The 13,707-nt window shown below is 37.5% G+C and overlaps 1 long non-coding RNA gene across 1 annotated transcript; it reads left to right on the top strand.

Moving 5' to 3' along the window:
* The first annotated feature begins 451 nt into the window (after positions 1-451).
* LOC128743899 (uncharacterized) lies at positions 452-12,428 on the top strand. Its single transcript, XR_008412335.1, has 4 exons — positions 452-550; positions 621-861; positions 922-1,044; positions 12,320-12,428. It is a non-coding gene; the product is annotated as an uncharacterized LOC128743899 (long non-coding RNA).
* The last annotated feature ends 1,279 nt before the right edge of the window (positions 12,429-13,707 follow it).

Raw genomic sequence — 13,707 nt, 5'->3', positions numbered from 1 at the left:
ACCACCAAAACAATAACAAAGATCAGGGTGGCCAGTTCACACAGGTTTCAGCATATTTCGAGTTACCAGTTGTTCAAATTAAAAAGTAACCCCGTTAGTTTGCATGAGGAATCGTTCAAACGAACGGGGGTCCACTGTATAATTTCGCGTTCATACGAAACGTATGATTGTCATACGAAAAATAAAGAACTTCATAAGCTGCAGGAAGAAAAACACAATAGTTCATTTTGAATTTCATACGTGTGACGTATGTAATACAGGTTGATTACCCATTTTTGGGTTGTTTATAACTTTTTCGTTTTGTCTTGTTTTATCGTGTAACGATCGTCGGCTGTCAAAAGTTTTCGTGTTTCGTTTGTTTTGAATTTTGATTTTGATTGTGCGCGTTATTTAAATGTATGAAATTTTAATATTACGTTGCGAATTTAATCTTTTTCGCATTTTGTTTGCGGTCGGCGTGTTGCGGGACACAATATGGAACGAGTGGATAATGTTTAGCTAGCTAATTGTTTTTCGGCACTATTAATGCAATGGAAAAGTTGATCTGCCGGTAAGTTGTTTCCTGCCTTTGGGTTATATTTTTCCGGCACGTCGTGTTTCATTACCATTTTCTGTTATAGTTGCTATTGGTGCAGTTTGTATGATACTACGAGCTGCTTTTCCTAAACCTGTTTCGGAACTATGAACGGAACGATCGGAAAGATCCGGCAAATCATACGACGTTTGGGAACTTGTTACCGGTCGTAGTTGTTATCGTGATGTGTTTGCTGCTAGAGTAGCCGGTATTCCCGCAACCCGCTAACTGATCGAACCTTCGGAATAACAAAAACAAACGGTACGGAGGAGCTTGCTTTGTATTACGTAAGTTTAGGAACTCATTTATCTAACGCATTGTTTAAAATGGTTTAAATTACTTTGCAGGAAAACGATTAAAGTAACCGACACTTCCTTAAAAAACAATTGCTAACAGAATTCCTGATTTTATTCGGATTACGCAACATGGCACGATGAAAATGGAACTGGTTGCTGCTCGGTGCTACATAGGTAAAGAATTATGTTTATTAAGTTATCTATTTTCTTAAGACTCAATTGCAGAAATTGTAACGAGCCATATTTTTTTTATTTTGTTTATATATATTTAGAGAGACACTCTGAGGGAGTGACCTGATTTGCTTTAATTAGCTGGGCTTTTATTGACATAGTTTTCAAGGTTTTTAGATGACGATTTATAGTTTGTTTTAAGAAATGAGGCACTTTTTTATCTGTTGTATTATGTTGTGGGGTTGAAGTGAGTTATTTTAACTCTAGTGTAACATTCGCCGCTAGGGAAAACTGGGAACGTGTTAGAAATTTAATTAGTTTTCTCATTGCCACTATGAAATAATGACAAGGGATGCACTTGATAACTTGAACTTGATATTTTTTATCTGTTAAAGCGATCAAAAGCTCGTATTTTTTTCACAGGAAATACAGGGAGGGCTTTATCATCTTCATCGATCGTAGAGTCTCAATAATACTGTAACTATCTGTTAAGATAAAGTAGTAGCTTGTAGGCATAATTGCGACCATCCGGTGGTAGTATTGAATTACAACAGTTCTGCGACATCCATGGATGCAGGAGCATCGAGCTTTTAAGGCTCAAGCACGCGTAATTAATTTCTGGGATTCAAAAGCAGTTTTCATGCTCAAAACACAAGATATGTTCATGAAAATTTACCATTGCGTTCGAACAGACGCAAAACTGCTTTTGAAATCCCAGAAATCAATCACGCGTGTTTGAACCTTTAGGACGCTCTCCTTTAGGAGGCGGGTTCCCATACAAATGAAATACAAATTTCTGTATATCTCAAAAACTAATCTAGCAAACGGAACCAAATTTGGTATGTGGGGATTTTTGCAGGGAAGAATTTTGACGTAGGACTACGTCTTTGTTTACTATACTGGGACTGGGTAGCACTTTCTGAAAACGAAAATAGAGGTGTAACTTTTGAATGAAAGATTTCAAAATGTAATATCTTCTGAACTACTGTCTGAAACTGAACAATTTATATGTCGTTGGATAGATAAAATGACCAGCAATTTTATGGAGGAGCAATTTTAAGAGAGCAATTTTAAGGAGGGCGTAGGAGGGGGGGGCTCTTATACAAATGAAACACAAATTTCCTCAAAACTCGAGAACTAATCCAGCAAATGGAACCAAATTTGGCATGTGGAGGTTTCAGAAGTCAGGATTTTGACGTAGGACTACGTCTTTGTTTACTATACTGGGACTGGGTAGCACTTTGTGAAAACGAAAATAAAAGTGTAACGTTTGAATGAGATTTCAAATGCTAATAACTACTAAACTTCTGAACGAAACTGAACAATTTATATGTCGTTGGATAGATAAAATGACCAGCAATTTTATAGGGAGTAAGAGAGCAATTTTAAGGGGAGCGTAAGAGGGGGGGGCTCCTATACAAACGAAACACAAGTTTCCTCAAAACTCGAGAACTAATCAAGCAAATGGAACCAAATTTGGCATGTGGGGATTTCAGAAGGCAGGATTTTTTTCTATGGTGTACTGAGACCTCTTCTCCTTCTAAGAGGGGGGGGGGACTCCCGTACAAATGAAATACAAATTTCCTCAAAACCAAATTTAGAATGTAGGGGTTTCGTTGTACTTATTAACCCCCGTCCACGTATTTTCAAAGCCAACATTGCATTAAATGAGGAATTGAATCTAAATATTTCGCTCTTCTCTTTTAAACAGTCACTTGAACAATGGCACACACAGATTCTTATAAACATACATACACACTTAATCGGTTCGGTAAAATTTTACCGAAATCTAAACAGCAGAACGTTCGGTAAAAATTTAGTTTACATTAGTCTTTGATCTGATGATCTGATATAGTCCTACGTCACCATTTCGTACAACCCTTAGGACTGCATACCTTGGAGTTTTTTTTCTATGGTGTACTGAGACCGTTTCCCCTTTCTAAGGGGAAGGGGCCCAGTAAATCATTTGGTTTGTATATCTCGATTGCAACTGGGGTATACAAGATCATATCTGAACGAAAAAGTTATATTTCACGCCATATAAGAACATATATGTACCAAAGTGGAGGCGATATACGTGCGAAAATTTTGACAGCTATTTGTAATTTTATTTTGCGCAGTTTTTATAACACGCAACTAAATACTCCTGAATATATGATTAAGATATAATCAAATATTGCAATTGTCTATCCTGCTTTATAATTCACAGTCATGAATTGTATATGAAGACACGCACGACTGCAAAACAACTTATTATTCATTTCGATTTGACATACTCTAATCATTATGCAATTCCAATGCTAAATTGACATGAAAACGTTTTAATGTAAACTTCCCATTACGATTTTGTGTAATCGGGGGGAGGTCTTCCATACAAATGAAACACAAATTTTCTCATGACTCTAGAACTAACCAAGCAAATGGAACCAAATTTGGCATGTGGAGGTTTCAGAAGGCAAGAATTGTTTCTATGATGAATTATGACCCCTCCCCTGTTTAGGAGGTGGGGCTTCCATACAAATAAAATACAATTTTCCTCATAACTCGAGAACTAATTAAGCAAATGGAACCAAATTTGGCATGTGGGGGTTCTTAGAGGCATGAATTTATTTTATGATGGTTTGAGACCCCTCACCCAGGATAAGGACTCTCATACAAATAAAACAGAAATTTTTGCGTATGTGCCATATTTTCTGCTATGTAAAAAGCGGTAACGTGTGAAAGTAAACTAGTTCAACCTTCTCGAAGCAAAAGATAGTGAATCGACGCCGTTACCTTACGTACCTATTGCCATTCATGTTAAAAAAGAAGGACATTCGAATGGTACGTCATATTTACGATGAACGTACTTTGGCTTTAATGTTACTTGTAACCAATGGCCCTTTTAAAGGCCACAAGAGAGTTAAAGTAAGATTATTGGAATATGTCAAGCTACGCATAATCATATTTATTACAATAATCTGTAGGCTGGTCATTCATTACAATTTCAACTTTTACGATGCACACAAGTGATTTTAAAAAAAATTCTATATCCTAATGGTTGCAGGCGTTGTACTTATGAACCCCCGTCCACGTATTGTCAAAGCCACCATTGCATTCAATGAAGAATTTAATCTGAATATTTCACTTTTGCTCTTAATGGCACTCACAGATTCTTATAAACATACATATGCCTGAAATGCAGTTTACATTAGTCTCTGATCTAATGATCTGATATAGTCCTACGTCATCCTTTCGTATAACCCTTAGGGTTGTATACCTTGCAGTTTTTTCTATGGCGAATTATGACCTCTCCATTCGTTAACGTTCCTAATGCATTAGAAAAAAAGTTACACATTATGCATTGGGATCGAAAACGACCCAAGTTTTGAAATTGCTCTCATTCATCCATTTTCAATCCGAATTTCGTTTTCTTTACCTCGTTTGAAAACTATGGCCAAAAACTGGCACCCAAGGTATGTTAGGGAATATTTGTTGACTAATGGCCACTTCTGCGTCGGTTCCGGAACACCCAGTACCAGGTCCCGGGGGACATTTTTATATTTTGAAATAATTAATTTTGCGGCACATCAAATCACATTGGACTTCAATTACGTAGTCGTGATAACGTAAGAACTAGAATGACTCTGGACACCTTTGGACACTTTACTTTTTTTTCTTACAAAGTATAAAAATTACCTTTTTGCTGACCGGTTTCGGGTAAGTAGTTACCCGAACGGGTAAGTAGGGTAAGTAGTAGTTAGAGTCCAAGATTCGGCCCCGTAGATGGGTAACTACTTACCCGAAACCGGTCGGCAAAAAGGTAATTTTTATACTTTGTAAGAACAAAAAGTAAAGTGTCCAAAGGCATTTAAGAGTAAATCACATTGGCTTGATAAAATAACACTAATGCCAGTGTACCAATAAAATTTCCAGCCAAAATTACCGTTTCACCATCGGTTTCGGACTATCCGGTACCCGGTTTTTGGCGACATTTTTGGGTTCCAGGGTAATTCATCTGCCCGAGTTACCCCGTTTTAAGGTTCAATATAAATACCGGGTACCGGATTATATGCGACTGACACCCCATTGTACTTCCACAGTTATTTTATCAACGCGATGTGATTTGAGGTACCGCAAAATCCAAAAATGTCCCCAGAAACTGGCACCGGATGTTCCAGAACCGATGGTAAAGTTGCCATTTGGCTTCTAAATGACACTGTTTTACTTTCAGTCTTATTTTATTAAGCCGATGTGATTTTATATGTCGCATTATGAGTTATCCTAAAATATAAAAATGTCCCCAAAAACTGGTTACAGGATGTTCTAGGACCGATGCTGATGTGGCCGTTTGCCTACAAAATGTCTTTATTATACTTTCAATAGTCTTATGTTATCAATGTGATGAAATTTGACGTGTCGCAATATAAATCATTCTAAAATTCAAAATTGTCCTCAAAAACCGGGTACCGATTGTTCCGGAACCGATGGTGAAGTGACCATTCGGGTCCAGAAATGTCCCCATTGTACTTCCACTAGTCTTATTTTATCAAGCCAAAAAGTATAAAAATGTCCCCCGGGTCCTGGAGGTGGGTGTTCCGGAACCGATGCAGAAGTGGCGTTGAGTGCCAGGTATTGGGCATACAGCACTCGTTCGCTAATTGCACGAATGAAGCGATGCGACTAGCGAATTTCGTTTTTAAATGCACGATGGCTGCCAATATTTATTGTAAAGCGTGATGCGTTATCACCGTAAAGAACTCTTCACATGCGCTCACGCCTGCGCTTGGTTCTGGGAAGAACCTCAAATCTTAACAAACGAACCAAAAGCATAATGAATATGTGTTCAATTCGTCAATGTTTAGCAGAATTTGAATTAATTTGTTTGTGATATGTCTACGTTATACAGAGAGAGAGAGAGAGAGAGAGAGAGAGAGAGAGAGAGAGAGAGAGAGAGAGAGAGAGAGAGAGAGAGTTTTTATTCGGCAACGCTGCATTTTTGTTTATAGCAACCACCTAGGAGCCCACGTGGGTTTTGACAGATAAGTGTATTTTAGTTGCACTATCGTGCAATTAGCGGACGGTGCGATTAGAGGACGTGCAATTAGCGCACGAGTGCTGTACCTTTCAAATGAAGTAAAGAAAACGAAATTCGGATTGAAAATAGATGAATGAGAGCAATTTCAAAACTTGGGTCGTTTTCGACGTTTTCGATAATGTATATGTAACTTTTTTTGCTGTGGCTCTTCTAGATGTCGCTGAAAGCTAAAACGCCCTAAGAATGTTAGTTTTCCAAAGTTAGGAAAAGTCAGAAAATTTCAAGTCTCTAGCTCGTTCCGTTACTGAGTATCAACCTTTGTAAGCATGGCGATGGGTCGAAAACGACCCCAATGCACTAGGAAGGTTAAGAAGGGGGGGGGGGGCTCCCATACAAATGAAATACAAGTTTCCTTATAACTCGGGAACTAATCAAGCAAATGGAACCAAATTTGGCATGTGGGGGTTTTTGGAGGCAGAAATTATTTCTATGGTATATTAAGACCTCTCCCCACATTTCCTCACAACTCGAGAACTAATCGAGCAAATGGAACCGAATTTGGCATGTGGGAGTTTTAGATGGCAGAATTTTTTCGTTGGTGAATTACGACCCCTTCCCCTTTTAAGAGGGGGGGGGGCTCCTATACAAATGAAATACAAATTTCCTTATAATTTGAGTACTAATCAAGCAAATGGAACCAAATTTGGCATGTGGGAGATTTTGGAGTCTTGAATTTATTTTATGATAGTTAAACTGCCCCTCTTCGCATAACAGTCCTATGGCGATTTTGAGTTTATTGCGAATATTAGTTTGATTTTGTCTGTACTTTAAGAAAAACTTATAAAATAGTAGGCTTTATTCGCGAAAAATAGAAAAACAAAACTCACTTGTGTTGTCCCATTTCAAAAATATTCGCATAACAGTCACATCAATTTCTGCCCCTTATTAAATTGAAATAATTCCTCATAAATGCATTATATTCAATAAACTGACTATATTGTTTCTAGATATACTTATTTTGTATTATTAAATAGGGAATATAACAACTTTTGCACCTCTACCTGTTATTGTCATTTGCTAATAAAGTCTTAATTTTTTTTGGAACGCATCGTTTGCGACATATCGTTTGCGTTCATATTTGCGTATGTGCTTAAGGATTTTATTTAGTTTCAAATTAGATAATTCATTTATGGCCCTTTCAAATTATCGAGAGATATTTTTATAGTTAATCAAACATTTTCGATGATTTTGAAAAAGATCAATTTGGTCACTCTTGCTCCGATAACTATAATCGTTAGATTTTTAAGAGAGACAACAGTTTTTGAAACCCTTAGGGTACCGCCAGAATGCAAGCGACATGCAACGCGACGCGACATTTCTTGCTGTAGTCAGGGCTTGAAATACAGGATCGCAAGTTGAATGTGACTGCCGTGAATGCGAACTTTCCGCATTCAAACTCCGCTTTTTGAACGATCATTTGACTGTTTTTTGAATTCAGTCATTCTGCCGCTTGCGCTGCTGCCGTCTTAAGGCCCAGACACAATGCGTACGGATTTTACTACGTTGCGGAAATTTGACAGAAAACCCATGGATAAACGCCAAATTTCCGCAACGTAGTAAAATCCGTATGCATTGTGTCTGGGCCTTTACAATTCATGCGGCATCTCAGCAAAAGCAAACAGTCGATCTCCCGTTTTGCTTTGCGCTTTGAGAATATAAACTGCAAACTGACTGGAAGCATACAGTGACGTATTTTTTCGTTTCTCTTTTTGTCTCCAAATCGTCTGCTCACAGTAATAGTTTGTCACCCGGACGTCGGTCCGACGCAAGCAAAATATTCGTTTGTGTTGGACGGAGTCCGACCGACTTCTTCCATGCACCTGTAGTGGTTGTTTTTTTGTAGTATTGAATCATACGATTGTGCGGTTGCTTTTCGTTAGCGTGGTGATTGCCAGTCATTTGACTGTTTTGCAGTCATTCGCTGCTTCAAACGGTAAAGGCAACTTGATCGAAACGAAAATGTCAAAAAGCTCTAGAACACGTTCGTTCTGCTGTGTGCCATCCGCGTTTGACTGAGCAAACTGCCAGTTGTGTTATGCATAGCGTTCGTATTCCACCTCTAAACGGACGGTGTGAACTTGAATGCGCGTTGGTGTGACTGCGGTAGAAAAAAAGGATCGGTCGAAGCCCTGGCTGTAGTTATACGCGCAGCCCTTTTTCGCCCGAAGCAGGACTGTGCATTTAGCAACATGAGAGCGAAGTCGTGTCGCGTCGCTGTCGCGTTTACTCTGTACGGGGCCTTACTTTTCCATTTCATATTTAATTCGTTTCAGTTATTTTACTACATTTTTAGTGAAAATTATCACCAGTTTCTTAATAACTGGAACCAATTACAGGTCAGCCCAAATATTGACATATGAACATACACAGGAATGGTCCGATCTCTTTGACTCAATTTTGATTAATCGAGCATATTGATCGTAGCAAAAAGAATCATTTTTTAACATTTAAATTTGATAGCTATTCATAGTCAATCAATATTTTATGCATTGTTAATTCATTGAAGACATATCAAATCGCAAGTTAATGGCGGTTATTATAATTTGGAAAAGGCGGTACATGTTTTGTGACGCGTTTTGCGTAGCCGGCCAATATTGCCCCTATCACCGCTATTACTTTGAATATGGTATCATGTGAACTGAGGGGGTGGGGGTAGAGGGGAGTTGAGTTGGACGTAACTATCTTTTAGTCTTCAGTTTAGTTCTCTTTAATAAAAGCAGCAAGTAAATCTCGAAAATCATACCATACATTATCGACAGTGTGACGGTTATGCGAATATTTTCCTGATTCAATCGAAAATTATTCGCATGTCAGTCCCAGTGCTATTTTGTTAAGATAAACTGCTGATAATTGAAAATCTGTAACTAATTTTTGTTTAAAACATTTGAACCTGTTCATTTTAACAAATTTATAGTAAAGGTTCGCTTGAAAATAACCTGTGGGAGCGTAATTAAGTAAAACTGACGAAAAACTTCAATCGCCGTTTTCTACGCTTGCTATTTTTCGCCATGGGACTGTTATGCGAAGAGCGGCAGTAAAGACCTCTCGCCGCTGTGGTAGGGGGATACAGACTCTCATACAAATAAAACAGAATTTTTTGCGAAACTCAAAAACTAATCGAACTCGAGAAATTCGAGACTCTTCCATAAAACATTAGTCAATAACAAGACCACAAAAACTATCTATAGTAACACTAGATCATTCAGGACGAGACGGCCGCGAGTGTTGCCGGTGACCCGCCGTCGGAAGCGCCGCCCACTGGGGGGAGGCAACTCCCCGCAGAAATCACTACTGTCTAGGTTTATTTGTTTTCCTAGGTCTACCTGGGTTTCCTGGAACGAGCGACAGCGAATAAGGAGAGGATCGCGAAATGGTACTTTCCACAAAAAAGTTTTCCTTGAAATGGTACATTCCGCTTAAGGTTTTTCGCAAAATGATTTTCGGCGAAATGTAGTACAATCATGGCGAATATTACTATCCGCTTTCTGGCTGTGCAATGAGGGGACATGGGAGTTGTTTTCTACTTTACAGTGAGGAAAAATTGCAAATTTGCATATTAAACTACCCATTCCATTAAGTATAAACATAAGCAGCAAATCAGCGTATCTGGCATCCCAGGTAACCAATAAGCATTAGGGGGCATCCATAAAGTACGTCACGCTTATAGGGGAGAGGGGGGGTTGACCTAATCGTGACGATTTGTGACGTAGGGGGAAGGGGGGTATGAAGTTATTTGACGTCACATGAAAAAAAAATCAAATGGAAAATTTATTCGGGAAATTATAATTTAGCCTTCATTTTAAGATACAACTATTGAAAGCTTCTATAAAATTAACGTACTGATAGATTTTAAAACAAATAGTTGAATTTTTTGAATGAACACTTTTTTGAACATATATGTGTGAACAGGACTCATTTATTCTATGTAGTATGAACTCTCCATTAAGGCTTTACAGAATATGCAGTACACCGCTAAAGAGCTGCTTGAGTACCGCTCTGCCTAAAAGATTTTTGCAACCGCAAATAGCAGTCGCACAAACTCCTGAAGGGTTACGGGATGCTACCAGAGACCCACGGCAATGTTTTCCCTTGATATTCGTGCTGAACTCAATCGATGAACAAAAACTTCCACGGCTGCTTTTAAGGTTTTTCGGTATAATTTATACTGCCCCTCACTCAAAAGCTCTCTGAAGGATAGTGTTTAAGCCACTTGCGGATTAAATTTCGCATCTAAGGTAGTGTTGAATGATTACACGATTGAAGAAATACACAAAATGACAAAGTCCCTTAGAAAAGTTCTTCCAAGGCGTGTTGCTGCAAGACGTCAGCTGGAAGTCCTGATTCTTTCAACTAGATCAGACGAATTTGAGTGGATGAATGTAAAGGGCGTAGACATGCGCTAAACATTAATCGACGGCACATCAGCGACTTCTGAAGCATATCCGATTGCAGCAATTGAAGATCATCTTCAAAATCCGTGAATCGATGACTTATAAGCTCGAAAATTTTCCTTTTTTTTGCTGAAATTCATTTGATAGCTTTAAATAAAAAGGTTGGAATGAATATTTAATTTTTTTGTTGTGAAGGGGGGGGGGGGATTGCCGTGACGTGACGTACTTTATCAGGGGGGGGGGGGGGGTCACGAATGTGTGACGAAATGTGACAAGGAGGGGGAGGGGGGGGTTGATTTTGGTCAAAATTTGCGTGACGTACTAAATGGATGTCGCCTTAGTATAAGCAGTAAATCAATCGTTTATTAGCATCCCTGGCGTTTTATACTGCAGGTTGCTGTTTATCAGCCTTTTGACTGCATAACTGTTGTAAATTGGCATCCAAAATTGTATTCAAATACTTCGTGTCGGTAATTAGCTGTAAATTAGCATTGTCAGCACTATAAGAAGGTTATCAGTAAAGTAGCTGTATATTTTGCCAAAATAGCATTTGAGTAGCATTTAAGACCTAAATGCTTATTGGCCTATATTTGAATAGCATTGGTGATGCTTATTGGTTACCTGGGATGCTTTCATAGTTACGTAACTGTCAAAATGAATCATCTAAGGTTGAACTCCTCAGAAACTTGCAAAAACTGTGACAAAGATCATCCGAGATTCATGATTTATGTACAACACAGGTTAATTTGTGGCAATACGAAGTTTGTCGGGTCAGCTAGTACTCATATAAAGGACAAATCCTGGTTTTCTGACTTTTAACTTACACTTCAGAATTCTTTGCAGTCAATCCCTATGGATTGATTTGCAATTGAATAAAAAAAATTTAAAAATTTGCAAGGCGAAAGCTATCTCAGTGTCACCCACGTCTCTGTGTCTCACCGTTGCCAGTAGTAAAGTGACTATATACAGAGTGGCGCCAAGTCATCCCAAATGTATGCAATGCGGTTTATCCTAGGTTTTTCTTTCTCTTTCCTGCATACGCGTTGGATAGGTTGTCTGCTCGATTGGAATGACACTGACAAATAATTATCATTCCAATTTTGACATTGTCGCCACTCTGTATATAGTCACTCTAGCCAGTAGGAATGTTTTATGAAAAATAGTGAACTTGCGAAATTAGCAAACAATTCGACTGTCATATTTTTTCAAATTTTGACTCTTATTACTATGTGTTGCCATGCAGTAATTTTAATTTAATATGTATTTTGTTGTTGGCAATCACTTCAAAATCATTGCAAAAAAATTAACTTTGACCCCCCCAAAACTGATTTTTATTGAAAAATATATAAAAAAATCAACAATTTTTTCTCAAACTACATTATGCGATGTAGGTTCAAAAACTTCACTTTCCATGAAAATGTCATGGATCTTGAATGTTTTATGACGTAACTAATCCCGTTGACTCACTGTTCCTGTTGTCTCACTGTTGACTACTCTCCCCTACTATATTCAGCAAAGTTGTTTATTTTAATATGTTCTCCAACATTCTGGAAGATTTTTTTTAATTGTTTAAAAAAAAGTTCGTATTCGCTGAATTCAAGGTTACCCTATTGTTATTATTTTATTAATAAACTTCTTCGAGGACACCACCCTTGCAAAGTATTTTTAAAAAATACGGGTTTAAAATTTTCCGATAAAAATAAGGTACATAAAATTTGGACAAAAGTACTTTTAAATTTTGATGGTGCCTTATTTTATCAAATTGCTAATACATATATAAAATTTAAATATTTTTCATTAATTCTTTCAGACTTGCGGCTACAAGTTCTTCTTGGTTTGAACACTGTGCTAACTCCAACTAAAGCACCAAACGGATTGAAACCAGCAATAGAAATTTAATTAGATCCTAAATTGAGATATTGTTACTTTAAAAGGAAAAATTAAATACAAAAATTAAAAAAATAAATATATAAATTATAAATAGACTTACAGTTTATGTATTTACATCGTTTTAACGTAAGAACTAGAAAAATTGCTTCACGGGTGCATATAATACACGCTATGAATTAGGTATTTATTAATCCCACACTAAGCTCGCTGAACGCGGTGATATAGGGGACACGACAACTATCGTTCTGATGACATTAAAAATTATCTTGTTCCCAGCCGATTTTGGGTACAATGTTTCCTTGCCTAGATTGGCAACATTACATCCAAAATGGGTCGGTAAATAGATAATTTTTGATGTAAGAACGATAACTGTTGTGTTCCCTATCACCACGTTCGGCGAGCGTAGTGCGGGATTCATAAATACACAATTCATGGTGTGTACTATAAAAAACCATATAAAAAGTATTAAAATTCATAAGAAAATTCTTCCATTAATCATATAGTTTTCGTATGAAAATTATTGGTCTTTTTTATGAAAGTTATACAGGGCCGCTATAATTTCCATACGACATATGTTAACATTTCATATCGTAATCGTATGATTTGCATTTGAGAAAATGTTAATTTTCATAAGAAATCTGTATGTTTTTCGATGCACGATGTATGAAAATCATAAGCTTGGTTCGATTGATTTTCATCAAAAAATCGTATGATATGCATTTGAAAAAATATGAAATTTCATAAGAAATCGCTATGTTCTTCGATACAGGATGTATGAAAACCATAAGCGTGGTTCGATTGATTATCATTATAAAATCGTATGATTAACATAGTATTTTGCTTTGGCAAAAAAACATAAGTATTTCCTATGAAAATCTTATGTAAATTTCGCTGAGTGTAGAAAACTTACACGTGCTTAAGGCCCAGACACAATGCATACGGATTTTAGTACGTTGCGGAAATTTGACAGAAAACCCATGGAAAAACTGTCAAATTGCCGCAACGTAGTAAAATCCGTACGCATTGTGTCTGGGCCTTTACACTGTCAATAATACATGATTTACCTCTGCGCACAACTATATAAAGCCTAGTATCGACCTGAAAAGAAATGGGCAAAAAGATAGGCCAAGAAATGCTAAAGAAAAGATTTTCCGTTTGCGATTTCTTGACCAGTATGCACCTCACAAGAAATGTTATTCCACTTTCAGATGGCGCAGTTTTACATGCAAGTGAATTGAAACGTCACTTTTCCGCACGGAATAATATCCGGCGCAATTATTACCACAAGAAAAAATGACAGATAGTTGC

The sequence above is a fragment of the Sabethes cyaneus genome, chromosome 3 (assembly GCF_943734655.1).
Source record: "Sabethes cyaneus chromosome 3, idSabCyanKW18_F2, whole genome shotgun sequence".
Taxonomy (NCBI): domain Eukaryota; kingdom Metazoa; phylum Arthropoda; class Insecta; order Diptera; family Culicidae; genus Sabethes; species Sabethes cyaneus.
Note: the sequence above shows the minus strand (reverse complement) of the source record. Positions and strands in the feature narration are given on the sequence as shown.